Source organism: Mirounga angustirostris, unplaced genomic scaffold (assembly GCF_029215605.1).
Source record: "Mirounga angustirostris isolate CCGP_5_RB_7025 unplaced genomic scaffold, mMirAng1.0.hap1 SCAF_9, whole genome shotgun sequence".
Taxonomy (NCBI): Eukaryota; Metazoa; Chordata; class Mammalia; order Carnivora; family Phocidae; genus Mirounga; species Mirounga angustirostris.
In genome coordinates, this window is record NW_026991717.1 from 104,195,287 (window position 1) to 104,210,261 (window position 14,975).

General features: G+C 41.1%; 1 protein-coding gene across 4 annotated transcripts in view; it reads left to right on the forward strand.

The window, feature by feature from the left end:
• DAAM1 (dishevelled associated activator of morphogenesis 1) overlaps positions 1-14,975 on the forward strand; it is a 164,642-nt gene that overhangs the window by 24,570 nt on the left and 125,097 nt on the right. The window contains exons 2-3 of one of the 4 annotated variants that reach the window (XM_054513734.2): positions 6,865-7,015; positions 9,241-9,304. The exons of 2 other annotated variants lie outside the window; for them this stretch is intronic. The gene's annotated coding sequence lies outside the window, so the exon portion shown is untranslated. The remainder of the gene's footprint in view (positions 1-6,864; positions 7,016-9,240; positions 9,305-14,975) is intronic. One more of the 4 variants, XM_045900962.3, reaches the window with a different exon arrangement.

Genomic DNA, 14,975 nt, shown 5'->3' on the forward strand with positions numbered 1-14,975 from the left:
AGACGCTTAACGACTGAGCCACCCAGGCGCCCTAAAACGTTACTTTAAAACAGTGAAGAGTGATGCCATGGGCAGAAGACTGCTTCCCTTCTCTCTCCTCCCAGTGCTGTGCTCCTTCCCTGCTGTGTTTGGGGCATGCTTTACCTTGTCCTGATTTTTAAGCACTGTCCAAGCAGAGTCTTTGGTGTCTTTCCTAGATTTTGATATCTATCAAAGGACAACCTCAGTTCAGGGCTCATTTCTCTGCAGTGGTCATCTTTTGCCATTATCGGATCAGCATGCCATCAAGACACCAGCCAACAGGGCGCCTGGGTGGCTCAGTTGGTTAAGCGACTGCCTTCGGCTCAGGTCATGATCCTGGAGTCCCGGGATCGAGTCCCGCATCGGGCTCCCTGCTCGGCAGGGAGTCTGCTTCTCCCTCTGACCCTCCTCCCTCTCATGCTCTCTGTCTCTCATTCTCTCTCAAATAAATAAATAAAATCTTTAAAAAAAAAAAAAAAGACACCAGCCAACAGGATGCTTAACATACCTGGCCTGGGCTACGCTACTCTGCCTGGGGAGTTAGCACACAGCCCAACGTCCCTCCGAGGCCTGCCATGATCTGCTGTGATTTCTAGGATTTGCTTTCCTTGTTGACCTTGGCCATTTGGGGCTGTAGGTGATCCAGGATAGCTGGAATGAGTGTCTGGTGACAGATGGTGGAGGTGCTGTGTACTCTCGCGCTATACCTGGGTGTGGAGTGTTAAGTGCCTTCCCGGTTGGCGGGCCGAGGTGGTGCTGACTGCTCCCGCAGATCCCTGACAGGCCTCTTGCTTCCTGACCCTCTCAGGAAGGTCCTCCTCTCTCTCGTGGAGACGCTGTTCTTTTCACTGCGGCGAAGCCAAATGCCTCATTTTGGCCAACAGTTTCAACTTCTTCCTTTCCCATTTTTTTTTTTTAATTTTTATTTATTTATTTGACAGAGAGAGACACAGTGAGAGAGGGAACACAAGCAGGGGGAGTGGGAGAGGGAGAAGCAGCCTTCCCGCCGAGCAGAGCCCGATGCGGGGCTCCATCCCAGGACCCTGGAACCGTGACCCGAGCCGAAAGCAGACGCTCAACGACTGAGCCACCCAGGCGCCCCCCTTTCCCATATGTTTTAACAGATTCGATGATGAGAAAAGGAAAGGACTTTCTCTGGCCCGGCTCACTTTTTACTGAAGCAGTGGAGCAAAAAGTTAGGAAATAAAGAGAAGAGAGAAAAAAGGAACATAGGAGAATGTTACATCGGAAAACCGACTATTAGATAATTAAGCAGTAATTTTTGCTCCTAAGTCGTAAAGCTGAGATGTACAGGAAGTTTGGGGAACTTAGTGGAAGACTTCATTCAAGCAGGAATTTCTTGCGATTTTCCACATGGCAATTAAAATAACTGCTACCTTTTCCTTTCGTCTGTCAGCTCTCCAACAGTCTATCCTTCCAGGTAAGACATTTCAGGTCTGACTTCTTTTGCTTCTTGATTTCCAATTTTAGTATATGTGCTGCCGAAGCGAGAACTGCTTCTTGATTTCCATCCTCGATTCTTCCCTTCCTTCTTTCTTCTCTTGATAAGATATATTTTACATACGTAAGTCATGTATTTTAGAGTAAATTTGTTTTTTTTCCCCCATTCATGGGCTTATTCAGAGTTGTACAACCATCCCCACCGTCTAATCCTTGAACATTTTCTTCCTTTTAAATTTTTAAAAAAAGTTTTGTATTTACTTCAGTAATCTCTACACCCACCACGGGGCTCGAACTCATGACTCTTGAGATCAAGAGTCGCATGCTCTTCTCACTGAGCCAGCCAGGCGCCCCTAATCCTAGAACATTTCAACTCTCCAGAAAGGAACTTCAAAGGCATTAGCAGTCATCTGTGACTGCAGTCATTCTCCTGCTACTCCCATCCTCACCCCCACCCCCATCTCCATCCCAGGCCACCAGGAATCTGCTTTCTGTCTGTATGGATTGGCCTATTCTGGACATTTAATGTAAATGGAGTCATACAGTATGTGACCATTGGCCTATTCTGGACATTTAATGTAAATGGAGTCATACAATATGTGGCCTTCTGTGACGGGCTTCTTTCACTTAGAATAAAGTTTCCAAAAGTTCATCTGTGTCATAGCATATATCAGTACAACAGTTCTTTTTGTTGCCAAATAATATTTCATTTATGGATATACCACATTTTGTTTATTCGTGGACATTTTGGTTGTTTCCATTCTTTGGTTATTATGAAGAATGCTGCTATCACTGTCTGTGTACAAGTTTTTGAGTGAATGTATATTTTCAGTTTTCTTGGGTAAATACCTAAGAATAGAATTGCTGGGTCATATGGAGACTCTCTGTTTAACATTTTGAGGAACTGCCAAATTGTTTTCCAAAGTGGCTGTACCATTTATTTCCACCAGCAATGAATGAGGGTTCCAATTTCTTTACATCTCAGGTGTTTCTTAAATACTATATTTTTGTTGTGTTTACAGAATGCTTCCTTTCGTCTTAGTGGGTATGGGAACAGGGAGCTGAATGATAATTTTGGAGGAAATGAAACAAATGAAAATCAAATAAATTATTTTCAGATTGGCTCAGTGTAGTTCTGGAAACCTTTCAGCCCTGAGCCTACTAACCTTCCTGTTTGACTGGATATAACATTACCAGGAATTTTACTTTCCTGCTTTTATTCTCCCTGAGGAGAAAAAAGAAATATGTCTTTTCCTCAGCTAGACATGGAAGGTTCAAACAAACATAAAAGACCCCTGAGTTATTAACAATTCCACTGGAACATGTACTTGGTTTATGCCCAGAATAGTTTCTCTCCAGTCATTCTCTTGGTGCTTCCTCTGTGCTGTTCTCCACCGGAGCGTAACCTAAGAGCTGAATCAAGGTTTGTTCAGTCGGTGTTTGGAAAAGAAACGGTGACTGGATGCTGGTCAGCTGGCTCGGGGCCACTGGCAGGCCTGCCCTAGACCATGCTTTCTGCAGGCCGCAGCATCTCAGGCTTGTTACAGGCCTGCACCAGGCATTGGTTTCATTTGCCATGTCTGAGCTCAGGATGAGAAGACCTTTCATAATCCACCGTGGCCTTGAACAGGCAAGTTCAGAGATCCTGGAAATGGCCCAGGACACCAGCCAAAGACAAGATCCTGGATCCCTTGCTCTGTGTGGGACCTGGGGAGTAGGCAGGGAGTAGGACTTGAGAACAACAAGAAATGGAGAAATGAAATGTCCTTTCTTAGTCCTGGTACATAGATATAACTCCCACTGCCTTCTGGCCACTGTTGGTTACTTTGGGTTGTATATTGGCAGTATGTAATCAGATTACTGTAGCAGGGAAGGCCTGCCTCTGATGACTGCCCTTCTCGCGTGCCCTCATTTTTATTCTTGCAGGATAGAACTTTATGAATGATGTTTGCAAGCGTAGATTGCCTCTAGATTTTCATTCCTACACCCAGTGTGAGCCTCTGTCACTCTCCTTGTGACACAGGGAGGGTTGGGAAGGTATTTGTCCCTGGGGCCTCTCCAGCCCTGTTTTCGCTGGTCTGCTCCTCTGAGCGCCGTCTAGTCGTACGTCCTCTGACTTGCCGGAATCCCTCCCTGAAATGACCCACTCAAATCAGGACAGGACCTCCTGTTCCTGTCTGCTCTCCATTAAAAACTGCCCATCTCGGGCACGTGCATTCAAGGTCCTGTGTTATCTCTGTCAAGTCAGTATCTTGCTTTCATTAAAATGAGGTTGGCCTTGTTGAGTGTGTGTGTGTGTGTGGGGGGGTGATTTTTGGACAGCTGCCTATTTATTACACCCCTGCAGATTGCCTATGCACTTTATTATGCCTATATTGCAGAGATTAGGCTCTCTCAAAACAGGTTTTAAGTACAACTATTTCAAGGGTCAATTTCATATCACTGTGAAGTATTTATTGGTATACTTTAAGATTAGAGTAACAGTTGATGTGTTTTCTGTTAGCTATGTCTCTATGTAATTTCTGTAATTGTGTATTTGGCTTAGTTACTTCAATTGGAACTGTAAAGAGTTGAATTCTAAATATATACACATATATTTCTTTTGACTTATTATGGTCCAGCCATGCTTTGACTGGATTGAGAGTTCATAATACCATCCCACACTCCCCCAAATAGGAGTTTCCTGCAGTTTAAACAATTTTAAAACAGATCTTTGTTCATCTGGCGTTGTGTTTGACCTGGTCTTGGGAGAAAGAGAACTGTCTGAAAAAGGCTGGTTCTCATGTGGGTGGGGGTGGAAAACTGGTTCTTCCTAATCTGTACATGTACCTTTTTTGTTGCTGGCCACCGTGAACTCAGAGGCAGCCTGTCTGACCTGCCGGGTCTCAGGTCTAGCTTCCTGTGAGTGTCCGTGACTGACTTCTAAGGCATCAGTCACCGTAACACTTCATACTTCATACCTTCACCTTGAGTACTGTGAGTGGATTTATCTACATTACAGTTTATCCAATATAAGTCCAGTATTATTTGATAAAGGAAAATTGCCCTTTCATCTCTTTGTGATATCTTTAGTGGGCTTCTGACTATATCAGTGTGTGGTTTGTAACTGAAGTTACGAGAAGTCTGAGATTGATTCTTCTAAATAAAACACGTCCTATGCTGTCCAAAATGGTAGCAACTAGCCATTTGGGGCTATTTAATTAATAGTTAGTTAAAATTAAATTAGAAGTGGAATTCATCATTCATGCTAGCCACATTTCAGACCTTCATTAGCCACATGTGGCTGGTGGCTACTCTCTTGGACAGTGCAGAGATAGAGCATGTCCGTCGTCACGGAAAGTTGGCTGACTATAGACTTTTCTCTGTCCCATAAGGGCCAAGCATGATATTAATGACAGCAAAGAGAAAGCTTTGCTTAGGTGAATTCAGGTGCTGGTAAATTATTGCTGCCTATTCCTAGCCTAAAATGAGAGAAGTAACAGAATGTGTCATTCATGCTTCAGTTGTTTCTGGGCAGTGTTTCCTTGCAATGGTTCCGTTTCCAAAGGGTCAACTTGCTCATATTCCAATGCATGTTAGACTTTCTGAAACAGTATAAATAATTACTATCTACCATCCCTTCCATTAGAACTGATACTTCTAGGGGCACCTGGCTGGCTCAGTCTGTAGAGCATGGGTCCCTTGATCTCTGGGTTGTAAGTTTGAGCCCCACGTTGGGTGTAGAGATTACTTTAAAGTAACATCTTTAGTTAATTAATTTAAATAACATCTTTAAAAAAAAAAAACCAAAAACCTGATACCTCTAATTCTGTGTCCAGGAGTGAGATGAGGGTAATTAAAATTTTACCAAGGTATATTTATTGGCCTGTTTCCTAATGGCCGTGAATGTTTCCTAAAGGCACATGAATGTATGAGTTTCATTTTAAGCAGGCTTTGTCTTTTGGGAGATTAGGTTGCATTTTGGTTTAAATTTATGTCTATTGACTTTTAGTTCTTTGGAGATATTTTTAAGACTGGATATTTGTTAACTCTATCTATCTACCTTGAAATTTGTATTCACAAGTTATAAATTTATGACCAGAAGATTTGGGCACAAGTCTTCCACTCCCTCACCCTACCACCAGTGACTATTAAGTTGTTGATGCTTTTGTGTAACTGACATCCAAGGGTTGAGACTACATACAAGCCATAGAACATAGGCACACAACGTGTTAGCTCTCCAGGAAGGTTCTGGTAAATGGACAGAGGAGTGGCAATTAACTGAAAGACCTTTCCTAGCCAATGTAAGCATTCCTTTTTTAACTTCATTACCTCGAATAATTCTCAGTGGCTTAAGAATATATAACTGTGTTCTTTCTAAAGTGGGCATTTGGTGTGGTGATGGTGTGTACATCAAAATTATATCTAAATTCCTCTTAGGCCAGGGGTATGATACTGAAGAGGAATTTAACACTCTCTATCGCCAGCACCCACCCCCTCTCCAACACCATCAACAGCCTATCTTCAGAAACCTTGTACGTGAGGTTATATGAAATTTTATAAATAATATTTTCCTGAAGGCTGGAAAAAACTCCATAGCAATTAGCCAGTTGTTGGCATAAACGTTGCCATGCTGTTGTGTGAGTATCCTGGTTCTTGTTCTCCACTGTCTTCTGGAACAAGCAAGAGCACTTCTTATTTTTGTTCAGCACTTCAAAAAGCAGCTCTTATATTCTCTCTTTCATGAAGAATCACTCATTTTCTTTATTCTTTTATTATTTTTCATGCCTGGTTAGAGTTGGTAGCACTTTTCAAAAAAAATTTTTTTTTAAGCCCATGATAAATTTATGTGTAAACTATGATAGAATACTCCCTCCTCCAAGAGTAAAACTTGAGATAAAGTCTAGAAAATTGGAATTTCTACTCTTCAGAACTGATCTTAGGTCTAGTAAAAAATTAGTGTCAATATCTTTCATATGTTCATGAACATATAAACACATAATGTTTAGTTTGAACATGAACTTGGCTGTCATGTTCTGATTCATTGAGTGCTTACTCTGGCTTCTTGTTCTCAGGGTCCTGCTTTTCTAGTATTCCTTAGGTGTCCGCTCCTTTGCTTCAGGGACTGTACTACTACATCTAGCCATGCTTTTATTCATTTTTAACTCTGATCTAATATCTTGCTCCAAATGCATACATTTACCTTGGCTGGGTGCTAGCCATAGATTGTGTTTGGACCCAAGAGTGATTCCTGTGTTTTTTGAAAACACAGATTTTCCAGAATGGCATCTGTATTACTCATCATTGAGCCATGTTGAAAAGTATTATCTTGGATTTAGTTCTTGATTTTAAGCATTTGATCCACATTTCAAGGCGCCTCCTTCTGTGGTTTTGTTTTACCAGAAGCTTCTGGCAGGAGATAGACTGATCTGAAGAAGAGATCCATGGAAGTCAGAGAATTGATGGCTCTATTTTCTGGACATATCATAGAACTTAACTAAATTTTAAGCTCCTGAAAGGCAAGGACAGTGTATGTACTACCTGTACTTAACCTGTAAGTATTTAATCTATAGTACTTAACTTAAAATTGGCTAACTCCAGAGCAAACATGCTCAGTGTGGGGTTTTTTTGTTTTGTTTTTCATTTTCTTTAACATTTAAGGTACTAAAATTGAATATTCTATATTAAAGATGTTTGCCTAGTTTTGAACAATGATCTGGCTTATTACATGGTTTCTTTATTAAGCATACTCATTGTTTCCAATAATACTTATTATGAGTCTATTAATGATAATTAATAGCTTTCATGAAGAAGCCGGAAATTGAATGTGGTTAGTGAAGCAACACTGATGAAACTCTTTTTTCCTCTAACACAAGGTAGGACTTGGCTATCTCTTTCTTTGCCATTCGTTGCTTCTCCTCTCCACCTTACTCCACAGATTCATTTAGCCCTATTTCTTCCATTACCAATGAGGACCCCTGGAACTAAATATAGTGGCTTTAGGATTCTGGATTTGTCATGATGTGCAGTAGAGTGCTGTGTTTGGTGGGCAGAGATCAGAGCCCAGCAGTGGGCCAGCATTTCCACTACTAGCTCTGTGATTCTGGGCAGGGTTTGATCTAACTACCTCTTTTGTAAAATGAGTATTATGATGCCTGGCTTCCCTGCCTACTTAGAGGAGGCTTGTGAAGATCAGTGGAGAGATAGTACATGGGATCATTTTGCACAGTACTATAAAATGTAAGCTCTCAGTACTAAAAAGAGTGGTAAATTGCCTGTGTTTGTCCATAGGTTGATATTTATACTCACTGAACCCTCTTATTCATGAATGTGTTAAGAAACACAAGCTTTATGGCATTGGGGCAAATAAAAAAAGTGCAAGGAATCCAGTGGGACATAGGCTCAAAATATATTTTAATTGCTTGATGATGCTTTTGCATTTGAATGATCAATGTGGTACTTCTTATTATTTTCCAGTAGTTGAGAATGGAGCTTGAGAGATTTTTCACTGGAGTCCATTTGGTAGACTGCCCCTGGGGACACTCAACTTGGTAGAACAGTATTGAACTAATGCCTGCTTCCTTGGTGTGCTGTTCTCTGGGCCGACTTGGTTTGTACCCCTGGAAGATCATAGAGAAGCCACCAAGTAGGACCAAAGGCGCTACTTCTTTATCCTTTTTCTTTTAGCTGATGCATCAGAATTACTTTGATTGTAAGCAAGAGAAACTAAACTTAAGCAAAAAAGGAAAAAAAAAAAAGTTGCCTGAAGAATATGAGGTAGCCCTTGTACCTGTAAGAAAGCTGGAGAGACTTAGAATTCCGAGGAGAAAGTCTACTTCATCTATCCTAGGTCTTTGTTCAGCATTGGCACATTTTTGGCAGGGTTAGAGGGATAGCAAGTGTGACCCCAAGAGTGCAAGGAGAAGGGGTAGGTGATTGCCTATAAAATCCATATGCCAGACAGGCAAAAACAACACTAGATTTCAGCAGGATTCTCAGTTCTCTGAAATGGGGGGGGGGGGGGCAACTTAACATGCTTTTGTCCATGTATCTGCCAGCATGGGTTAAACCCCCCTTTTACTAACAAGAGAAATAGAAGTTGAGAAAGACCAAAGAAGAAAGGATCTTCATTAGATTGGGAGGCATTTGTCCTGAAAATACAGTACAAGGGCTCTTTCCCTAGAATCTAGGAATGGGCCATGGTACTCAATAGCAATAATATCCCTAGATCATTTTACATCGAGTGGCACTGCCCAATGGTCTCCAGTCATGTCTCTGTCAGATTCTTTTCTCACTTCTGTATTTTAATAAGAAGTGTTCAGCCGGGCGCCTGGATGGCTCAGTTGGTTAAGCGACTGCCTTCGGCTCAGGTCATGATCCTGGAGTCCTGGGATCAAGTCCCGCATCGGGCTCCCTGCTCGGCAGGGAGTCTGCTTCTCCCTCTGACCCTCCTCCCTCTCATGTTCTCTGTCTCTCATTCTCTCTGTCTCAAATAAATAAATAAAATCTTTAAAAAAAAAAAAAAAGTGTTCAGCCTACGTCCAGTGTTTCCAACTAACTACTCTTAAGTCAAAATAATTCATTTCTCCATGGCTTAATTAATATATGGTATACCTTTAAAATAATTCTCTTATGTTCTAATTTTAGCTTCTAATTCTTAATACAGACTCTATTGTAAATACAGTGGGTACTTTAGAAAGTGAACCACCACAGAAATGGGTTTACAGATGAGCAGGAAAGGTGTGGTGTACCTGTCATTTCCTTCCTTCTGTCCCACAGTCCTGAAAATGTGCTTTCAGTGAAAAAGGCGCAAGTCTCTGACTCTCCATCACAGACCACCTATGTAAGTCACCTTCTTGTTTGCTTCCATTGTTTAACTGAGACAACTGGCTGTGAGATTGTGAGATCTACTTTTGTGTGAAAGTCCTGAAGGACTTGTTTGGGATGGCCAGGTATCAGAGGTGTGCTTTGCAAATTTAATTTGTCACAACTCTGAACATCCCTGGAAGTGTTCATTCTGTGCTGCATAAAGTATGCCAAAAAAAAAAAAAAGGGTTTGGATGTGGGCCTGGATTTTTGGGACAGGTAATCTGTAACAACATCCTTGTGTAGATTTCCACGGCATCCCAGACCAGATCTGGTGCTCCTGAGCATGAATAGGAAAAATCTTTCACACTGTAAGTTCTTCCACTAAAACTTGACTCTTCTTGAGGGCAGAGATGGGGTCTCGTTTTCTGTCCTACCATCACTGCTGGGCACCCATATGCACGCCCAGGACTATTGAATGGGTGTTACTCATAGCTCCAAAGGCAGGGTGTCACAGTGGGACTCAGTGACATCTGCCCAGTCATTACCACCAAGCTCTATCTTTGCTTTATACTGAAATAGTCAAGGTGGGACTGTTTTTCCCATGTGACCAAAAGGACGTATTCTTATGCCTTCTCTCTGCTCTTATATAGTGAAAAGGGATCCTTTGGTACTCCATTTCTTTATTTTTGCACTACCATTGTATTTCTATAATTTTAAATAGTGTGCAAAAAAGAAGTAAGGCCCATCTTTTTCTACTTGCCATTGGGGAAAAGATTGACCTCAGCTGGAGGCAGCATGGAGCATAGAATCTGGTTACTAGTAGATACCCTTTAAATATTTTTTGAAGAAGTGCTGGAATTACATATGTCAACCCATAGGCTGTGGGTTTTTTTTTTTAAACACCACTTTTTTTTTTTTTTTTCATTTTTAAGGGGGACGAGGGAACACCCTAGGCAGTGATACTGAAATCTTTTAAATTGTGGCATGATAGGAAAATGTAACCACAGTGTCAACATTCTGTCATCTTCTATTCATCTTTCTTTATGGAAAAAAAATAATTATAGTGGTTCTCACTGACACAATTCCAAGGATTTAATGTTTCCCATGACATAGACATTAAGATGTTTTACCTAGAGATAGTATCAGCTTCTCCTAGAATTTAGAATGACATTCTTGCCCATTATTTTCCTTTGTGTTCCCCTGCCCCCAAGAAAACTAGAGGAAGGAGAAATTGATTTTTTACTATTGGTCGAATATGGTTTAGAGCATCACTTGACTTTATAATATCTGGAAATTCACTTAATTCAAACTGTTTTGTCTTCCCACACATTTCAAATGAACACTAACAGGAAAATACCTCTGTAGATGCAGAAGGGTTATTTTTAGACTGTGCTCCTATATTTGGGCTTCATTGCTCAGATTTTTTTCCCCTAGGGCCAGGGTCATATTTATGTGTGCTATGCTTGATAGCTTTTCCTTACTCTTGTCTTTACTCAAGAACCACCTGGAGGCCAGCACACTCAGTACACATGTCATTTTGTAATCTGAATAAATCCTGTCTTCCTTGCCTGCCTTTTCCCACTGTCCTTCCCTTAAGTGTTGTAGATCAAAAGGTTACTTTGTTTTAGACTTACCTCTGGTTTTAAGTAATTTTTTTCTCCTAGTTACAACTGGCAGTCCTTTGGTAGAGTGAATACTCTCCATTTTTCTCCTCTGAATTCTAAAACACCTTAATTTTTTATTGATTTTTTTAAAGTTATATTACATTTAGAAAATGTTAGGGAAGTCATCTAATAAATTTTTTAAAATGAAGGGTAGAGTATGAATATTGTAGCTGTGATGAGCCAGCAAGTATTGAAACTAAAGTTCTTCCCAGGGTGTTTCTTTAGTTTATGCCGTTTTGCCCAACCTGACACATCAGCTGTGGAAGTTACTGATTTAACACGTTTAGTAATGACACTCTTGGTTCTCACTGAGCAGAGGATGCTTTTTGTAGTTTGTTTTCCATTATATTTGGAAGAAATCTTCCTGACACCACTGTATCATTTAGAATTTGATTTTGGTGAGTTGTAGGTTTGATTTTTGTGAGTTTGATTTAGAAACTCACTTTACATGGCTCTTAAAGGGAGGTAAAACCAAGAATAAAAAACATGCAAATAAGATGAAAAGGAACTTTTCATTTACTTGTGACCTATCCTGGCTCTTTGTATATTCATTCTGCTCTCATTTTGAAGTAAATAAAGTAGAAAGATTTCACTTTTTTTTTTTTTTTTTTACCTTCTAACAGGGGTCAACAGTAATAGTCATAGGTTCTAGGAACTTGGTAAGAGTACATAAGTTTGCATAAAAGCTGCTTGATTAAACTTCTTGGTTGAAATTCAAAGGAAGGAGGCTTAACCCCACCATGTGGGTCAGCTTCTGTTCTTAGAAAATCCTCAGAGACCCTTCAGCAAAGCCATGGCTCTGGATGGTGGTGGCCATGGCTATTTTCCTGCCTATAAATAGTTCACTAGGTTGAAATGAATCCCCCGTTGCCCATTTTAATAGTAGAATGTATGAGATAATGGAACAGCAATGGGGTAAATTTAGTGCTGTCAGCTTACTGGTATAAGCCTTAGTGGATTTAGAAATTTAAGGCCCAGGCGCCTGGGTGGCTCAGTTGGTTGAGCGGCTGCCTTCGGCTCGGGTCATGATCCTGGAGTCCCTGGATCGAGTCCCACATCAGGCTCCCTGCTCGGTGGGGAGTCTGCTTCTCCCTCTGACCCTCCCTCCTCTCATGTGCTTGCTCTCTCTCATTCTCTCTCTCTCTCAAATAAATAAATAAAATCTTTAAAAAAAAAAAAAGAAATTTAAGGCCCATCATTAACTCTCTTTCCCTTGCAAATGGAATTTCAGCTGAGATGGAGATGAGGCAAACCACATGACAAATCCATTATTTCTCTGTGAAAGGGCAGGTGTCTGGATGGGCCTCTTACCACTTCCTTACAAATAGGTCTCCAGTGGGGCCATAGTGGAACTAGACTTAGGTAGCCTTTGTCAACTGGAGGTCTGACTGGGTTGTACAGTGACTAGTCTAAGTGGAAACAAACATTGCAGCTAAGCAAGCACAGTGGTGATGATGACATGGGGGTTGAGAGGACTTTTTTTCAAATAAGGATCCCCTTACCCGGGGAGGTAGTAGTGTTCCACAGGGTAACACGGAGCCTCTTCCTGGGCCTGAGTTTCTTTCTATCCAAGCAAATATACATTTGTAAAACAAAACAGATACTAAATTGACCGGAGTCTTCCAAGTCATGTGAATTTAAGAAGCAGCATTCTATGGCATGTGGGACTCCTTCTATCATCCTGTTGACAGAATTTAAAGTTTTCTCTCTTAAACAGCTGTATACTTGCTGTCAACATGTCTTTTGCTGCTTATAATGATGTAGAAGTTAAGACAGATCAAATTCAAATGTTTCTAGCAGATAGGTAATGTAACTGAGCATGGGAAGGAAAGCAGTCATTCACTTTGCATATTAAACACACAAGAATATTCATTTCCACTTGTCTCCCATTTTTCTTTGGACATGTGGCTCACTGTCTTCTATTTCCCACTTTTGATAGAAATGAAGCCCAAGAAGTATTTTAAGGGGGAAAAAAAAAAGAGCAAACAATAATAATGAAAAATGGCAGCTGACTCCTAGCCTTGATGTTGGAGAAAGAGTAGGCAGTGCTGGGACGATGGCAAACTGTGCATCAACTTGTCGTTGCTTGGGAATGAAAGTTCTGTGTTAATAGGATGTCCAGGGGCGCCTGGGTGGCTCAGTCATTAAGCGTCTGCCTTCTGCTTAGGTCATGATCCCAGGGTCCTGGGATCAAGCCCCGCATCAGCCTCCCTGCTCCGCAGGAAGCCTGCTTTTCCCTCTCCCACTCCCCCTGCTTGTGTTCCCTGTCTCGCTGTGTCTCTGTCTGTCAAATAAATAAAATCTTAAAAAAAAAAAAAAAGGATGTCCAACTACTTGGCAATTAATAAAACTACATTTTAAAACATTATTATTTTTTAAGGAGACTGTTTGGTCTAGTGGTTAAGAGTTTGGCTCTGGAACCAGACAGTGACTTCAAATCTCAGTTGCACCATTTATCACCTATGTGACCTTGGGCAATATACTTAATCTTTGAATCTCAGAGCCTCGCTGTAAAACAGTGCCAGTAATAAAAACCACATCATATAGGACTTGATGAGATAGTCCATTGAGAAGAACTCAGTGTCTGGCATATAGTAAGCATTTAACAAACATTAGCTGCTACCATATTATTAGTCAACACTGAGTAGGTCTAAGAGTTTGTTGGTGGACCACCAAAATGCAACTTCTGTTGCTTATAGACTTTGGAGCTGGCCAGTTTTGGATCTAAGTGATGCCATTTACCGAATGAGTATTTTTGGGCAAATTATATAACCCCTCTGGGCATTTGTTTCTAATCAATTGTAAGTATGGCAAAATAGGACCTACCTCTGGGTTTAATGAGGATTCAGTGAGGTAAAGCATGTAAGGTGATTGGTGCATTTGATTAGTATATTATTTACTGAGCACCTAATAAAGTGTCCACCAGCCTGAAGGTTACTACTGTTTTGTTTTAAGATTTTATTTATTTGTTAGAGAGAGAGCACAAGCAGGAGGAGCTGCAGGCAGAGGGAGAAGCAGGCTCCCCGCTGAGCAAGGAGCCTGATGTGGGACTCGATCCCAGGACCCTGGGATCATGACCTGAGCCGAAGGCAGCAGATTAACCGACTGAGCCACCCAGACATCCCAGGTTACTACTGATTTATCCCTGCTTTACAGGGGAGAAAACTGATTCTCTTGGGAAGTTGCGTGCTGGTTTTTCTCTGGCTTTGCTGTTGCTTGATGGTTCATGCTTCAGCATAGTTTTCAACACTGCTCTTCTATAGCAGTTTAAATCTGCTTATAAATATCCATACCATACCTGTCATCACACAGTGTTCACCGATGAGCGGGCCTTGTTCTGCAGATCTGTGCATTGTCATGTCTTAGTGAAGGCCAGTTGGTTGTCATACCTCCAGAATATCTCGTAACTACTCATTCTCCCTAGATTTAGTTGTTCACTGAGAGTCATGGTTTTATCAGAGCACCTCTGCCTTGGCCTTTCTTCTGAATGCCGTTGACTTCTTTTATTTTTGGATCTAAACATGGAAAATTGTCTTTTCAGATTCATAAATCTTCTAAAAAAAAAAATGAAGAAAAAGAAAGGGCCTTAACAGAGGAGACTGATTTGGTGGCTATTCAGCAACATGTTGAAATTTTCTGCAGTGAAACAGTCCTCCATTTACTTTGGAGATGGCAAACCAAGCCATATGGTGTATCTTTCCAGGCTTTCAAGGAAAATTACATTTTGTCCAAACCAGCCAACTGCTTCGAAAGATTTTTGGTGGGGACATGCACACAGCTGGTACTCAGAGGTGGTGAGGAGACAGACCTCATTTCATTGAATGAATAGCCTAGTAGACTTAGGAAAATAGGCTTAATTATGCTTAATAACGGGAAATTCTCTTTCTTAAAAAAAAAAAATCCCATTTGAAATGGTCACTTTATGTCTTTCCAATGAGAAGAGCAGTCAGTCTTTTTTGGGAGGGGGGTTGTACAGGGAGAAGGGGTAATTACTTCCTTAGCAGAAAATGTCTCTAACAAAGTGTTCTTTCTTGGGCTGCT